The 19514-nt window shown below is 46.2% G+C and overlaps 1 long non-coding RNA gene across 1 annotated transcript; it reads right to left on the reverse strand.

Annotated features, from left to right (window-relative positions):
- Window positions 1-921: 921 nt before the first annotated feature.
- Window positions 922-18223, reverse strand: LOC142907300 (uncharacterized). Its single transcript, XR_012930922.1, has 4 exons — window positions 18168-18223; window positions 15138-15279; window positions 8327-8571; window positions 922-1701 (listed from the first exon to the last, which is right to left on the reverse strand). It is a non-coding gene; the product is annotated as an uncharacterized LOC142907300 (long non-coding RNA).
- Between the last annotated feature and the right edge of the window lie 1291 nt (window positions 18224-19514).

The following is a 19514-nucleotide window of genomic DNA, read 5'->3' on the forward strand; positions in this document are numbered from 1 at the left end:
GTTTACCATAACTGGGCAGTGTGCTCATGACCGGCTCCGAATTGGCAGCGGAGGTCTCACTCCGAATCAGTCGAGCGACAATATATTTTTGCAGTTGCGTAACGCTGTGTGGAAGCTGCCTGGTCTGTCGCTCCACACGAAGCTTCAGGTCTTCTCAGCCACGGTCATTCCCTCCTTTCTCTACGCTTGCGAAACGTGGACCCCCCTAATGGAACATCTTTGCCGGTTAGAAACATTTAGGCTGGCCTGCCTACGATCCATCCTGGGTTTAACCAGGCTGGATTGTGTGAAGAGCTCACAAATCTTTGAAAGATCTGGGCAAGGTCCCATCGGTGAGCTCCTCCGGCAGGCACGGCTGCGTTGGCTGGGTCATGTAGCCCACATGCCCAGCCACCGCATGCCGAAACAGCTTTTGTTCGGCCGGATCGAGGGGGCTAAATGGGCGCGGCACGGGCTAGAGAAGAGATGGAGTGATGTGGTACAGGAGGACTTGGAGCTGAGTGGACTTGCCGATGACCGGTACCAGCGGTGTCAAGATCGGCCTCTGTGGAGGAGGCTCGTGAAGGACGCTGCTACTGGGCAGTTGGAGGCAGTCGCCCTCCAACAACAACGGAGGGCGGAGGAGCGACGCTCACAACAACGAGCGGAGTGTCGCGTGGCTAAAGCACAGCAGGTTGGCACAGTAGGGAGCACAGGTGGTGCATCAGCCAGTCACCTCAGTCAGTCGACCCGTGGCACCTGGGTCTGCCCAGTGACCTCCTGCCAGCGGGCGTTCGACACTTCACGTGGCCTCAGGGTGCACATAGCCTGGCACAAGCATCGTGGTGACGTCACCGCCACTTAGTGGCGAATGGCGGTTGTTGTTGTATGTATGTATAGTGTCGTGTATCGTGTAGTGTATAGTGTAGTGTATTTTGTAGTGTGTAGTGTATAGTGTAGTGTATAGTGTAGTGTATAGTGTAGTGTATAGTGTAGTGTATAGTGTAGTGTATAGTGTAGTGTCTAGTGTGTAGTGTAGTGTAGTGTATAGTGTAGTGTATAGTAGTGTCGTGTATAGTGTAGTGTTTAGTGTAGTGTATAATGTAGTGTATATTGTAGTGTATAGTGTAGTGTATAGTGTAGTGTGTAGTGTAGTGTGTAGTGTAGTGTATAGTGTAGTGTATAGTGTAGTGTATCGTGTAGTGTATCGTGTAGTGTATAGTAGTGTAGTGTATCGTGTAGTGTATAGTGTAGTTTATCGTGTAGTGTATAGTGTAGTGTATAGTGTAGTGTATAGTGTAGTGTATAGTGTAGTGTAGTGTATAGTGTAGTGTATAGTGTAGTGTGTGGTGTAGTGTATATTGTAGTGTGTAGTGTAGTGTATAGGGTAGTGTGTAGTAAATGTATAGTGTAGTGTATAGTGTAGTGTATAGTGTAGTGTATCGTGTAGTGTATAATGTAGTGTATAGTATAGTGTATATTGTAGTGTGTGGTGTAGTGTACAGTGTAGTGTATAGTGTAGTGTATAGTGTAGTGTATAGTGTCGTGTATAGTAGTGTCGTGTATAGTGTAGTGTTGGGGTCACCTGACAGCTACTGGCCCAACCCTGACGCTTGGCTGCACACATCATCATCCCGCGGGTGAAGTTGCCCCACGACTGCCTGCACAGCGACTCGTTCACCACGCGCACGTTGCCCTCAGCGGCGGGGGCCGACACAGAGCCTGAGGCGTTTAGGGGGGGGGGGGGAGACACGACGATGATGTCACAGGTGTAGATGATGATGTCACAGGCGCACTGGCCGTGACATCATCGGCATCGTTGCTAATGTGATCGCCGATAATGTCACGCACGTACACTAAATGACGTATTCCAGTACATTAGATATACACTATACACTACATGACGTACACTAACGTACTAGCTGTACACTATACACTACATGACGTACACTAACGTACTAGCTATACAATATACACTACATGACGTACACTAACGTACTAGCTATACACTATACACTACATGACGTACCCTAACGTACTAGCTATACACTACACACTACATGACGTACACTAACGTACTAGCTATACACTATACACTACATGACGTACACTAACGTACTAGCTATACACTATACACTACATGACGTACACTAACGTACTAGCTATACACTATACACTACATGATGTACACTAACGTACTAGCTATACACTACACACTACATGACGTACACTAACGTACTAGCTATACACTATACACTACATGACGTACACTAACGTACTAGCTATACACTACATGACGTACACTAACGTACTAGCTGTACACTACATGACGTACACTAACGTACTAGCTATACACTACACACTACATGACGTACACTAACGTACTAGCTATACACTACATGACGTACACTAACGTACTAGCTGTACACTACATGACGTACACTAACGTACTAGCTGTACACTACATGACGTACACTAACGTACTAGCTATACACTATACACTACATAACGTACACTAACCTACTAGCTGTACACTACATGACGTACACTAACGTACTAGCTATACACTACACACTACCTGACGTACACTAACGTACTAGCTATACACTACACACTACATGACGTACACTAACGTACTAGCTGTACACTACATGACGTACACTAACGTACTAGCTATACACTACACACTACATGACGTACACTAACGTACTAGCTATACACTACATGACGTACACTAACCTACTAGCTATACACTACACACTACATGACGTACACTAACGTACTAGCTATACACTATACACTACATGACGTACACTAACGTACTAGCTATACACTATACACTACATGACGTACACTAACGTACTAGCTATACACTACACACTACATGACGTACACTAACGTACTAGCTATAAACTACATGACGTACACTAACGTACACTATACACTACACACTACATGACGTACACTAACGTACTAGCTGTACACTATACACTACATGACGTACACTAACGTACTAGCTATACACTATACACTACATGACGTACACTAACCTACTAGCTATACACTATACACTACATGACGTACACTACCCTACTAGCTATACACTACACACTACATGACGTACACTAACGTACTAGCTATACACTACATGACGTACACTAACGTACTAGCTATACACTATACACTGCATGACGTACACTAACGTACGAGCTATACGCTATACACTACATGACGTACACTAACGTACGAGCTATACACTACACACTACATGACGTACACTAACGTACTAGCTATACACTATACACTACATGACGTACACTAACGTACTAGCTGTACACTATACACTACATGACGTACACTAACGTACTAGCTATACACTACATGACGTACACTAACGTACTAGCTATACACTACACACTACATGACGTACACTAACGTACTAGCTATACACTATACACTACATGAGGTACACTAACGTACTAGCTGTACACTATACACTACATGACGTACACTAACGTACTAGCTATACACTACATGACCTACACTAACGTACTAGCTATACACTATACACTACATAATGTACACTAACGTACTAGCTATACACTACACACTACATGACGTACACTAACCTACTAACTGTACACTATACACTACATGACGTACACTAACCTACTAGCTGTACACTATACACTACATGACGTACACTAACGTACTAGCTATACACTACACACTACATGACGTACACTAACCTACTAGCTATACACTCCATGACGTACATTAACGTACTAGCTGTACATTACATGACGTACACTAACGTACGAGCTATACACTACACACTACATGACGTACACTAACGTACTAGCTATACACTACACACTACATGACGTACACTAACGTACTAGCTATACACTATACACTACATGACGTACACTAACGTACTAGCTGTACACTACATGACGTACACTAACGTACTAGCTGTACACTATACACTACATAACGTACACTAACCTACTAGCTGTACACTACATGACGTACACTAACGTACTAGCTATACACTACACACTACATGACGTACACTAACGTACTAGGTATACACTATACACTACATGACGTACACTAACGTACTAGCTATACACTATACACTACATGACGTACACTAACGTACTAGCTGTACACTATACACTACATGACGTACACTAACCTACTAGCTATACACTACACACTACATGACGTACACTAACGTACTAGCTATACACTACACACTGCATGACGTACACTAACGTACTAGCTGTACACTACATGACGTACACTAACGTACTAGCTGTACACTATACACTACATGACGTACACTAACCTACTAGCTATACACTACACACTACATGACGTACACTAACGTACTAGCTGTACACTACGTGACGTACACTAACGTACTAGCTATACACTACACACTACATGACGTACACTAACGTACTAGCTGTACACTATACACTACATGACGTACACTAACGTACTAGCTATACACTACACACTACATGACGTACACTAACCTACTAGCTATACACTATACACTACATGACGTACACTAACGTACTAGCTGTACACTACATGACGTACACTAACGTACTAGCTATACACTACACACTACATGACGTACACTAACGTACTAGCTATACACTATACACTACATGACGTACACTAACGTACTAGCTATACACTATACACTACATGACGTACACTAACGTACTAGCTATACACTACACACTACATGACGTACACTAACGTACTAGCTATAAACTACATGACGTACACTAACGTACACTATACACTACACACTACATGACGTACACTAACGTACTAGCTGTACACTATACACTACATGACGTACACTAACGTACTAGCTATACACTATACACTACATGACGTACACTAACCTACTAGCTATACACTATACACTACATGACGTACACTACCCTACTAGCTATACACTACACACTACATGACGTACACTAACGTACTAGCTATACACTACATGACGTACACTAACGTACTAGCTATACACTATACACTGCATGACGTACACTAACGTACGAGCTATACGCTATACACTACATGACGTACACTAACGTACGAGCTATACACTACACACTACATGACGTACACTAACGTACTAGCTATACACTATACACTACATGACGTACACTAACGTACTAGCTGTACACTATACACTACATGACGTACACTAACGTACTAGCTATACACTACATGACGTACACTAACGTACTAGCTATACACTACACACTACATGACGTACACTAACGTACTAGCTATACACTATACACTACATGAGGTACACTAACGTACTAGCTGTACACTATACACTACATGACGTACACTAACGTACTAGCTATACACTACATGACCTACACTAACGTACTAGCTATACACTATACACTACATAATGTACACTAACGTACTAGCTATACACTACACACTACATGACGTACACTAACCTACTAACTGTACACTATACACTACATGACGTACACTAACCTACTAGCTGTACACTATACACTACATGACGTACACTAACGTACTAGCTATACACTACACACTACATGACGTACACTAACCTACTAGCTATACACTCCATGACGTACATTAACGTACTAGCTGTACATTACATGACGTACACTAACGTACGAGCTATACACTACACACTACATGACGTACACTAACGTACTAGCTATACACTACACACTACATGACGTACACTAACGTACTAGCTATACACTATACACTACATGACGTACACTAACGTACTAGCTGTACACTACATGACGTACACTAACGTACTAGCTGTACACTATACACTACATAACGTACACTAACCTACTAGCTGTACACTACATGACGTACACTAACGTACTAGCTATACACTACACACTACATGACGTACACTAACGTACTAGGTATACACTATACACTACATGACGTACACTAACGTACTAGCTATACACTATACACTACATGACGTACACTAACGTACTAGCTGTACACTATACACTACATGACGTACACTAACCTACTAGCTATACACTACACACTACATGACGTACACTAACGTACTAGCTATACACTACACACTGCATGACGTACACTAACGTACTAGCTGTACACTACATGACGTACACTAACGTACTAGCTGTACACTATACACTACATGACGTACACTAACCTACTAGCTATACACTACACACTACATGACGTACACTAACGTACTAGCTGTACACTACGTGACGTACACTAACGTACTAGCTATACACTACACACTACATGACGTACACTAACGTACTAGCTGTACACTATACACTACATGACGTACACTAACGTACTAGCTATACACTACACACTACATGACGTACACTAACCTACTAGCTATACACTATACACTACATGACGTACACTAACGTACTAGCTGTACACTACATGACGTACACTAACGTACTAGCTATACACTACACACTACATGACGTACACTAACCTACTAGCTATACACTATACACTACATGACGTACACTAACGTACTAGCTATACACTACATGACGTACACTAACGTACTAGCTATACACTATACACTACATGACGTACACTAACCTACTAGTTATACACTATACACTACATGACGTACACTAACGTACTAGCTATACACTACATGACGTACACTAACGTACTAGCTATACACTACACACTACATGACGTACACTAACCTACTAGCTGTACACTACACACTACATGACGTACACTAACGTACTAGCTATACACTACACACTACATGACGTACACTAACCTACTAGCTATACACTACACACTACATGACGTACACTAACCTACTAGCTATACACTACACACTACATGACGTACACTAACCTACTAGCTGTACACTATACACTACATGACGTACACTAACGTACTAGCTATACACTACACACTACATGACGTACACTAACCTACTAGCTATACACTATACACTACATGACGTACACTAACGTACTAGCTGTACACTACATGACGTACACTAACGTACTAGCTATACACTACACACTACATGACGTACACTAACCTACTAGCTATACACTATACACTACATGACGTACACTAACGTACTAGCTATACACTACATGACGTACACTAACGTACTAGCTATACACTATACACTACATGACGTACACTAACCTACTAGTTATACACTATACACTACATGACGTACACTAACGTACTAGCTATACACTACATGACGTACTCTAACGTACTAGCTATACACTACACACTACATGACGTACACTAACCTACTAGCTGTACACTGCACACTACATGACGTACACTAACCTACTAGCTATACACTACACACTACATGACGTACACTAACCTACTAGCTATACACTACACACTACATGACGTACACTAACCTACTAGCTGTACACTATACACTACATGACGTACACTAACGTACGAGCTATACACTATACACTACATGACGTACACTAACCTACTAGCTATACACTATACACTACATGACGTACACTAACGTACTAGCTATACACTACATGACGTACACTAACGTACTAGCTATACACTACACACTACATGACGTACACTAACCTACTAGCTGTACACTACACACTACATGACGTACACTAACCTACTAGCTATACACTACACACTACATGACGTACACTAACCTACTAGCTATACACTACACACTACATGACGTACACTAACCTACTAGCTGTACACTATACACTACATGACGTACACTAACGTACGAGCTATACACTATACACTACATGACGTACACTAACCTACTAGCTATACACTATACACTACATGACGTACACTAACCTACTAGCTATACACTACATGACGTACACTAACGTACTAGCTATACACTACACACTACATGACGTACACTAACCTACTAGCTGTACACTACACACTACATGACGTACACTAACCTACTAGCTATACACTACACACTACATGACGTACACTAACCTACTAGCTATACACTACACACTACATGACGTACACTAACCTACTAGCTGTACACTATACACTACATGACGTACACTAACGTACGAGCTATACACTATACACCGCATGACGTACACTAACCTACTAGCTACACACTATACACTACATGACGTACACTAACGTACTAGCTATACACTACACACTACATGACGTACACTAACCTACTAGCTACACACTACATGACGTACACTAACGTACTAGCTATACACTACATGACGTACACTAACCTACTAGCTATACACTATACACTACCCACCGTCGCTGCGCCTCAAGCCCAGCGCCTGGCAGCTGCGTCCCAGCGTGGGGCTCTGCTCGTGTCGCCTGGGCAGGCACACCGCCTGGGCTGCCGCCGGCCCCAACGTGGCCGGCTGGCCCAGCCGCAGCATAGCGACGTCGTGGCCGCCGCCGGTCACCGCGGAGAACTTGGGGTGGACCGCCACGGACGTCGCCGCCAGACGCTCGCCCGAGACCGTGGCGCAGATCCAGGTGTAGTTGTTGGGGCTGAGCGGACGTGCACGCGCGTACACGCACACACGCACGTACACGTACACACACACACACACACGTACACATACATACATACACACATATATACACATATACACACATACACACACATACACACATACACACGTACACACACACACAAACACACACATACACACGTACGTACACACATACACACACACACATACACACACGTACACACGTACAGACACACACACACATACACACACATACACACATACAGACATACACACACACACATGCACACATACACACACATACACACGAATACACACACACACATACTCACACATACACACAAACACACATACACTTACACAAACACATACACACATACGCACACATACACACACACGTATATACACACACACATACACACACATACACACACATATACATACATACACACATATACACATACACACGTACAGATACACACACACACATACAAACACACACGTACACACACACATACACAAACATACATACACACACATACACACATACACACATACACACACGTACACACTTACACATACACACATACGCGCCTACATACACACACACATACAACAACAACCGCCATTCGCCACTAAGTGGCGGTGACGTCACCACGACGCTTGTGCCAGGCTATGTGCACCGTGAGGCCACGTGAAGTGTCGAACGCCCGCTGGCAGGAGGTCACTGGGCAGACCCAGGTGCCACGGGTCGACTGACTGAGATGACTGGCTGATGCACCACCTGTGCCCCCTACTGTGCCAACCTCCTGTGCTTTAGCCACCCGGCGCTCCGCTCGTTGTTGTGAGCGTCGCTCCTCCGCCCTCCGTTGTTGTTGGAGGGCGACTGCCTCCAACTGCCCAGTAGCGTCCTTCACGAGCCTCCTCCACAGAGGCCGATCTCGACACCGCTGGTACCAGTCATCGGCAAGTCCACTCAGCTCCACGTCCTCTTGTACCACATCACTCCATCTCTTCTCTAGCCCGTGCCGCGCCCGCTTAGCCTCCTCAATCCGGCCAAACAAAAGCTGTTTCGGCATGCGGTGGCTGGGCATGCGGGCTACATGACCCAGCCATCGCAGCCTTCCCTGCCGGAGGAGCTCACCGATGGGACCCTGCCCAGATCTTCCAAGGATTTGTGAGCTCCTCACACAATCCAGTCTGGTTAAACCCAGGATGGATCGTAGGCAGGCCAGCCTAAATGTTTCTAACCGGCGAAGATGTTCCATTAGGGGGGTCCACGTTTCGCAAGCGTAGAGAAGGGAGGGAATGACCGTGGCCGAGAAGACCCGAAGCTTAGTGCGGAGCGACAGACCAGGTAGCTTCCACACAGCGTTACGCAACCGATGAAAAGATATTGCCGCTCGACTGATTCGGAGTGAGACCTCTGCTGTTAAACTGGAGCCAGTCATAAGCACACTGCCCAGGTATGGGAAACTCTCCACTTTCTCCACAACTGCCCCATCACCGATTGGGAGTTGTGGGGGTGGAGTGTCCGATGGTACAAAATGCCCAGGCAGGTGCTTAGTTTTGGTGGGGCTGATGGTAGGCCCCATCTCTTAGTGGCACGCTTCAGTCTCAGCAGCAGCGTATCCAACTCTTCCTCTGAATGAGCAGCTATTACCAAATCATCGGCATACATAACGTGGTTGAGCAATAGGGAGCCATCCCTTGACCGCACCCGGGCATCGATCAGCCTCCCATTATATCTGTACCAAATGTAGATTCCCCGGGTACAGCTATTGAAGGCTTCACGAACTACGTGGCCAAATTAGATGTTAAATAATGTGGTAGCCAGAGGACATCCCTGTCGCACCCCAAGGTGTACAGGGAATGGCTCTGACTCTCGGCCACGTAGTTTTACCCGGGCCCACTCACCATCATGAAGGTCCTTAATGATCGTGAGCAGAGGGTCAGGGACTCCAAAAGCACGAAGAACAACCCAGAGCTCAGGCCTACTGATGGTATCATAGGCCTTGACCAGGTCAATAAAGCAGAGATGTAGGTCTTGTTGGAATTCCCTACATCTCTGCTGTAGCAGACAGACAGAAAATATGGCATCTGTGCAGGACCGCCCTTTCCTGAAACCGCATTGGGGCTCCGCAAGCCTCTCCTCAGTGTGGCTGGCAAGGCGATGTTGAATAATCCTCGCCAGGACCTTTCCCGGCACACTGAGGAGTGAGATGCCCCTGTTGTTGTTACAGTCTGTGCGGTCCCCCTTCTTAAAGAGGGGGACCACCAGGGCATCCTTCCAATCCTGCGGAACCTGTCCAGTGGTCCAGACTGTTGTTATGATGTCATATAGTGCAGTCTGTGCACAAACGCCACCCTCCCTCAGCATTTCGCTTGGGAGATCATCTCTGCCCGCTGCCTTTCCTGGTCTCAGACTCTAGATCGCCTTCAGTACTTCCTCAACAGATGGTACTTCAGCCAGCCACTCACAGGGGGTGACTTCTTCCAATATTTGAGGCACCACAGCCTCAGCAGGGTCATCCTCACTTTGTGCCACGATGTTTTCCTGTCTAAGGGATTCTCCCTCCCCCAGGACCTCACAGAAATGCTCAGCAAATCTGCAAACCTGTTTCTGGGGGTCGGAGATTGGATCACCGTTTTTTCCCCTAATGATGGTAATAGGTGTGGCGCTGCAGGTTACTTTTATGATGGAGTTAAATAGAGATTTGTGATCGCGGGCCACTGAGGTAGACTCCATCTCCTCAGCAACCTGCGACCACCACCCATCCTTGCAGCACCTCACGGCTCTCCGAACCTCCGAGCGAAGGCAGCGGTAAGCCTCCTCATTCTCTGACGTGGGATTCTGTAGCCGATGACAATGGGCCTGTCACTTTTTCTCAACCATCCTGAACACCTCTGTCAGCCAGGGTCTCAGGGGAAGTCTGGACCGCATACCCAAAGCAGCCATTTCAGCTGCATTAGTCACAGTCCTAAACCTCGCCCATTAACCCTCGACATCAGGAGGAGTGGGGGATGATGCCAATCCCAGCCGCAAGCGATGATGAAATTCTCGCTTGCAACTTTCATCAGATAACTGAGACCAGGCCACTTTAGGTTAGAATGGGGTCCTGGGTGTACACTCACCACCGGAGTGGAAGAATGGCAGGCGCATCTTACAGATGACTAGTCGATGGTCAGAGGGCAGATTAGCTCCACGGTAGGTCCTGGTGTCAAGGACTTGGGCTCGCATCCGCTGGTCCGTCACTATGTAGTCCAGCAGATGTTCTTGCTTGGACCTGGCATGCATCCATGATGTTGTGTGGATGCGCTGATGCCGGAACAGCATGTTGGTAATTACAAGCCCATGGGCTGCACAAAAATCTAGCAGCCTCCTACCGTTGTTATTGAGCTGATATGGCCCATGCCCTCCAATCACTGCAGACCAGGTGCCAGCATCATGACCAACTCGGGCATTGAAGTCACCCAACATGATGACTCTATCTCGAGGTGCCACTTTAGCCAGCACCTGTGACAGGAGGTCATAGAAGGCATCTGACTCATCAGCTTTGCTTGCATCCCTCCACGGATGTTCGTCTTCGGTGGGGGCATAAGTAACCACGGCCACCACTCCTCGCCTCCGGTTGATGGGAAGGCGAGCCTAAAGTAGCCTGGGGCTTACAGCTTCTCACACCTCACCGCCACGCTCCCACGCCCCCTTCATTCTTTTGTTCAAAAGAAGAGCCACACCCTGTTGTTTGGCAATCTGCTGCCCCGAGTAGAGGACTGTCCACCCCTCATGGTGGCAGGAGCCAGAACCGGCCCACCGGACCTCCTGAATGCCACAGAGATCCAGGCGGTACTGGTCCAGCTCCCGACAGAGGAGTGGCAGCCTCTCCTCCGCAGTGAGTGTTCGAACATTCCACGTGGCCAACCGTAGTGGCTTTTTGTTGTTTCTGGAGGAGCCCCGAGGCTAGAGATTCAATCTCCTGGCTCCGCCAATTGGGGTTTGGCCAGGAGACGTCATAGACGCCTGTCCACCTGGAGCCTCCGGCACAAGCTTACTAGTTACATATTTCAGTTTAACTCGTGGTTTAGTGGTAATTAATTGAAAGTGGAGGGGTTACCAGCCCCTCGCACCCGTCCAGAGCCCCCGTTTAGCCACTGTGGTGGAAACAGACGCCATGAGGGGAGGAGCCAATCGGAATTGGCCCTCCCCCCACAGCATTGTCCACGACAGAGTTGCCCATCCGGCACCGCGAGGAGACACACACGTACATACACACATACACGCGCTTACACACATGCAAAAACACACGTACACGAGTGTGAAAGTTGGTTGGTGGTCTGGCATGCACGCTCGCGAGTAGGGAATTATTGTGCCAATTCAGTAACTCGCAAATATGGGAAACTCGCAAATATAGTTATTGTATAATGAGGGATTAATGAACACATTTTGTAACTCGAGAATTCTGAAGTCGGACACAGCCAGGGATCAATGAACACATTTAGTAACTCGATAACTCAGGAGTGTGACACTTAGCGAGGGATTAATGAAAACATTTAGTAACTCGATATCTCAGGAGTGGGACAATTAGCGAGGGATTAATGAACACATTTAGTAACTCGATAACTCAGGAGTGTGACACTTAGCGAGAGATTAATGAACACATTTAGTAACTCGATAACTCAGGAGTGTGACACTTAGCCAGGGATTAATGAACACATTTAGTAACTCGATATCTCAGAAGTGGGACACTTAGCCAGGGATTAATGAACACATTTAGTAACTCGATAACTCAGGAGTGTGACACTTAGCCAGGGATTAATGAACACATTTAGTAACTCGATAACTCAGGAGTGTGACACTTAGCCAGGGATTAATGAACACATTTAGTAACTCGATATCTCAGAAGTGGGACACTTAGCCAGGGATTAATGAACACATTTAGTAACTCGATAACTCAGGAGTGGGACACGTAGCCAGGGATTAATGAACACATTTAGTAACTCGATAACTCAAGAGTGTGACACTTAGCGAGGGATTAATGAACACATTTAGTAACTCGATAACTCAGGAGTGTGACACTTAGCGAGGGATTAATGGACACATTTAGTAACTCCACAACTCAGAAGGGGACACGTAGCGAGGGATTAATGAACACATTTAGTAACTCGATAACTCAGGAGCGGGACACTTAGCTAGGGATTAATTAACACATTTAGTAACTCGATAACTCAGGAGTGTGACACTTAGCGAGGGATTAATGAACACATTTAGTAACTCGATAACTCAGAAGTGAGACACTTAGCGAGGGATTAATGAGCACATTTAGTAACTCGATAACTCAGGAGTGTGACACTTAGCGAGGGATTAATGAACACATTTAGTAACTCGATAACTCAGGAGTGTGACACTTAGCGAGGGATTAATGAACACATTTAGTAACTCTATAACTCAAGAGTGTGACACGTAGCGAGGGATCAATGAACACATTTAGTAACTCGATAACTCAGGAGTGTGACACTTAGCGAGGGATTAATGAACACATTTAGTAACTCGATATCTCAGGAGTGGGACAATTAGCGAGGGATTAATGAACACATTTAGTAACTCGATAACTCAGGAGTGTGACACTTAGCGAGAGATTAATGAACACATTTAGTAACTCGATAACTCAGGAGTGTGACACTTAGCGAGGGATTAATGAACACATTTAGTAACTCGATAACTCAGGAGTGTGACACTTAGCGTGGGATTAATGAACACATTTAGTAACTCGATAACTCAGGAGTGTGACACTTAGCGAGGGATTAATGAACACATTTAGTAACTCGATAACTCAGGAGCGGGACAATTAGCCAGGGATTAATGAACACATTTAGTAACTCGATAACTCAGGAGTGGGACAATTAGCGAAGGATTAATGAACACATTTAGTAACTCGATAACTCAGGAGTGTGACACTTAGCGAGGGATTAATGAACACATTTAGTAACTCGATAACTCAGGAGTGTGACACTTAACGAGGGATTAATGAACACATTTAGTAACTCGATAACTCAGAAGTGTGACACTTAGCGAGGGATTAATGAACACATTTAGTAACTCGATAACTCAGAAGTGAGACACTTAGCGAGGGATTAATGAACACATTTAGTAACTCGATAACTCAGGAGTGTGACACTTAGCCAGGGATTAATGAACGTATTTAGTAACTCGATATCTCAGAAGTGAGACACTTAGCGAGGGATTAATGAACACATTTAGTAACTCGATAACTCAGGAGTGTGACACTTAGCCAGGGATTAATGAACGTATTTAGTAACTCGATATCTCAGAAGTGGGATGCTTAGCGAGGGATTAATGAACACATTTAGTAACTCGATAACTCAGGAGTGGGACACTTAGCCAGGGATTAATGAACGCATTTAGTAACTCGATAACTCAGAAGTGTGACACTTAGCGAGGGATTAATGTGAACGTATTTAGTAACTCGACAATACGGTGGGAAAACTCGCGAAATCCCGAACTCGAGGTGGCCTCTAGGTGACAATTCTGGGGACTGCCTTGACGAAGGCCCCGGGGCTGACCTCTCCAGCAGGCAGCTCGCCGCTGTCACCACCCAGGAGTTGGACAGCAGGGAGCCGAGGCACTGCAGGTCGTCCCCAAGCCTCGTGATGGTCACCTGCCAGGGCCAGGCGCTCAGGACGGACGCGTTGGCGATGCCGCAGCCTTGCGGGAGGGTGGCGGAGATCGCATCGACAGGAGGGGGTGCGGTGAGTGGGTGGGTGGGCGTGGTGGGTAGGGTGGGTGGGTGGGTGGGGGGTGGGTGAGTGGATGGGGTGGGTGGGTGAGTGGAATGGGGTGGTTGGGTGGAGTATGTGAGTGGGTTTGTGAGTGGGTGGAGTATGTGAGTGGGTTTGTGAGTGGGTGGGTGGGTATGTGAGTGGGTGGGTGGGTATGTGAGTGGGTGGGTGGGTATGTGAGTGGGTGGGTGGGTGGGTATATGAGTGGGTGGGTGGGTATGTGAGTGGGTGGGTGGGTATGTTAGTGAGTGGAGTGGGTGGGTGGAGTATGTGAGTGGGTTTGTGAGTGGGTGGGTGGGCGTGGTGGGTAGGGTGGGTGGGTGGGTGGGGGGTGGGTGAGTGGATGGGGTGGGTGGGTGAGTGGATGGGGTGGTTGGGTGGAGTATGTGAGTGGGTTTGTGAGTGGGTGGAGTATGTGAGTGGGTTTGTGAGTGGGTGGGTGGGTATGTGAGTGGGTGGGTGGGTATGTGAGTGGGTGGGTGGGTATGTGAGTGGGTGGGTGGGTATATGAGTGGGTGGGTGGGTATGTGAGTGGGTGGGTGGGTATGTTAGTGAGTGGGGTGGGTGGGTGGAGTATGTGAGTGGGTTTGTGAGTGGGTAGGTGGGTATGTGAGTGGGTGGGTATGTTAGTGAGTGGAGTGGGTGGGTGGAGTATGTGAGTGGGTTTGTGAGTGGGTGGAGTATGTGAGTGGGTTTGTGAGTGGGTGGGTATGTGAGTGGGTGGGTGGGTATGTGAGTGGGTGGGTGGGTGGGTATATGAGTGGGTGGGTGGGTATCTGAGTGGGTGGGTATGTTAGTGAGTGGAGTGGGTGGGTGGAGTATGTGAGTGGGTTTGTGAGTGGGTGGGTGGGTATGTGAGTGGGTGAGTGGATGGGGTTGTTGAGTCTCTCTCTGTGTCTCTGTGTTGTCTCTCTCTGCTTGTGTGTCTGTCTGTCTCCGTGTCTATGTGTGTGTCTCTCTGTGTGTCTCTGTGTGAGTCTCTCTCTGTGTGTCTATGTGTGAGTCTCTCTCTCTGTGTCTCTGTGTGAGTCTCTCTGTCTCTCTCTCTTTGTGTCTCTCTCTGTGTGTCTCTGTGTGAGTCTCTCTCTGCTTGTGTGTCTGTCTGTGTGTCTATGTTTGTCTCTCTCTCTGTGTGTCTCTGTGTGAGTCTCTCTCTGTGTGTCTCTATGTTGTATCTCTCTGCTTGTGTGTCTGTGTGTCCTTGTTGTGTGTCTCTCTCTGTGTGTCTCTGTGTGCGTCTCTCTCTGCTTGTGTGTCTCCCTGTGTGTCCATGTTGTGTGTCTCTCTCTGTGTGTCTCTGTGTTGTCTCTCTCTGCTTGTGTCTCTCTCTGTGTTTCTATGTTGTGTGTCTCTCTCTGTGTGCCTCTGTGTGAGTCTCTCTCTGCTTGTGTGTCTCTCTGTGTGTCTATGTTGTGTGTCTCTCTCTGTGTGTCTCTGTGTGAGTCTCTCTCTGCTTGTGTGTGTCTCTCTGTGTTGTCTCTCTCTGCTTGTGTGTCTCCCTGTGTGTCTATGTTGTGTGTCTCTCTCTGTGTGTCTCCGTGTGAGTCTCTCTCTGCTTGTCTGTCTGTCTGTCTCCGTGTCTATGTTGTGTGTCTCTCTGTGTGTCTCTGTGTGAGTCTTTCTCTGCTTGTGTGTCTCCCTGTGTGTCTATGTTGTGTGTCTCTCTCTGTGTGTCTCTGTGTGAGTCTCTCTCTGCTTGTGTGTCTCTGTGTGAGTCTCTCTCTGTGTGTCTCTGTGTTGTCTCTCTCTGCTTGTGTGTCTCCCTGTGTGTCTATGTTGTGTGTCTCTCTCTGTGTTTCTATGTTGTGTGTCTCTCTCTGTGTGTCTCTGTGTGAGTCTCTCTCTGCTTGTGTGTCTCCCTGTGTGTCTATGTTGTGTGTCTCTCTCTGTGTGTCTCTGTGTGAGTCTCTCTCTCTCTGTGTGTCTGTGTGAGTTTCTCTCTGTGTGTCTCTGTGTTGTCTCTCTCTGCTTGTGTGTCTCCCTGTGTGTCAATGTTGTGTGTCTCTCTCTGTGTTTCTATGTTGTGTGTCTCTTTCTGTGTGTCTCTGTGTGAGTCTCTCTCTGCTTGTGTGTTTCTCTGTGTGTCTATGTTGTGTGTCTCTCTCTGTGTGTCTCCGTGTGAGTCTCTCTCTCTGCTTGTCTGTGTGTCTGTCTCCGTGTCTATGTTGTGTGTCTCTCTGTGTGTCTATGTTGTGTGTCTCTCTCTGTGCGTCTCTGTGTGAGTCTCTCTCTGCTTGTGTCTCTCTCTGTGTGTCTCTGTGCGAGTCTCTCTCTGCTTGTGTCTCTCTCTGTGTGTCTATGTTGTGTCTCTCTCTGTGTTTCTATGTTGTGTGTCTCTCTCTGTGTGTCTCTGTGTGAGTCTCTCTCTGCTTGTGTCTCTCTCTGTGTGTCTATGTTGTGTGTCTCTCTGTGTGCCTCTGTCTGTGTCTCTCTCTGCCTGTCTGTCTGTCTCCGTGTCTATGTTTTGTCTCTCAAATTTAGCAATCTTTGGAAGGACGTTAATCAACCAGGTGGGGTGTTGACTGTTGTGTTGGCCGACTCTCTGTGTTGTATCGCATTATATTTCCAAGTTTTTGCTACGTTTCTTTCCTCATTCATTTCTACCTGATGATGGTTGCCCGTGTTGCGATCGAAACGTCGTACTCAATCATGATTTAATTTAATTTCGCTCGACGTCACTTTACCGAAAGTACCCAAAGAGCAGTTCCTGCAGTCACGAAGGCCTCGAATCGAGTTTCACAGCTGAAAACGTGTCGAAGCAACGCGGCTTTGTGATCCAGTGAGGTGCACTCGGCTCTGTTGCTCCGTACTCACTTGTCGAGACCTTAATGGGATTCATCGTTTCGAAGTTCACGACAACTCCGTCCCCTGTGCAACAAACAACAACAACAACAACGATAAACAAACAAAGTTATTTAACTTCCTTTAACAAACTCGAGTTGCTGAGTTTCGGGGAAGTTTCGATAGCAGTGCGACGCGTGGGACGGGGGGGGGGGGGGGTAAGATTTGTGTGAGATTTGTGACGCTGAGTAAGATTTGTGTGAGATTTATGACGCTGAGTAAGATTTGTGTGAGATTTGTGACGCTGAGTAAGATTTGTGTGAAATTTGTGACGCTGAGTAAGATTTGTGTGAAATTTGTGACGCTGAGTAAGATTTGTGTGAGATTTGTGACGCTGAGTAAGATTTGTGTGAGATTTGTGACGCTGAGTAAGATTTGCGTGAGATTTGTGACGCTGAGTAAGATTTGTGTGAGATTTATGACGCTGAGTAAGATTTGTGTGAGATTTGTGATGCTGAGTAAGATTTGTGTGAGATTTGTGACGCTGAGTAAGATTTGTGTGAGATTTGTGACGCTGAGTAAGATTTGTGTGAGATTTGTGACGCTGAGTAAGATTTGTGTGAGATTTGTGACGCTGAGTAAGATTTGTGTGAGATTTGTGACGCTGAGTAAGATGTGTGTGAGATTTGTGACGCTGAGTAAGATTTGTGTGAGATTTGTGACGCTGAGTAAGATTTGTGTGAGATTTGTGACGCTGAGTAAGATTTGTGTGAGATTTGTGACGCTGAGTAAGATTTGTGTGAGATTTGTGACGCTGAGTAAGATTTGTGTGAGATTTGTGACGCTGAGAAAGATTTGCGTGAGATTTGTGACGCTGAGTAAGATTTGTGTGAGATTTGTGATGCTGAGTAAGATTTGTGTGAGATTTGTGACGCTGAGTAAGATTTGCGTGAGATTTGTGACGCTGAGTAAGATTTGCGTGAGATTTGTGATGCTGAGTAAGATTTGTGTGAGATTTGTGATGCTGAGTAAGATTTGTGTGAGATTTGTGACGCTGAGTAAGATTTGTGTGAGATTTGTGACGCTGAGTAAGATTTGTGTGAGATTTGTGATGCTGAGTAAGATTTGTGTGAGATTTGTGATGCTGAGAAAGATTTGTGTGAGATTTGTGACGCTGAGTAAGATTTGTGTAGATTTGTGACGCTGAGTAAGATTTGTGTGAGATTTGTGACGCTGAGTATGATTTGTGTGAGATTTGTGACGCTGAGTAAGATTTGTGTGATATTTGTGACGTTGAGTAAGATTTGTGTGAGATTTGTGACGCTGAGTAAGATTTGTGTGAGATTTGTGACGCTGAGTAAGATTTGTGTGAGATTTGTG

The sequence above is a fragment of the Petromyzon marinus genome, chromosome 77 (assembly GCF_048934315.1).
Source record: "Petromyzon marinus isolate PM22_M1 ecotype Great Lakes invasive population chromosome 77, UKy_Petmar_22M1.pri1.0, whole genome shotgun sequence".
Taxonomy (NCBI): domain Eukaryota; kingdom Metazoa; phylum Chordata; class Hyperoartia; order Petromyzontiformes; family Petromyzontidae; genus Petromyzon; species Petromyzon marinus.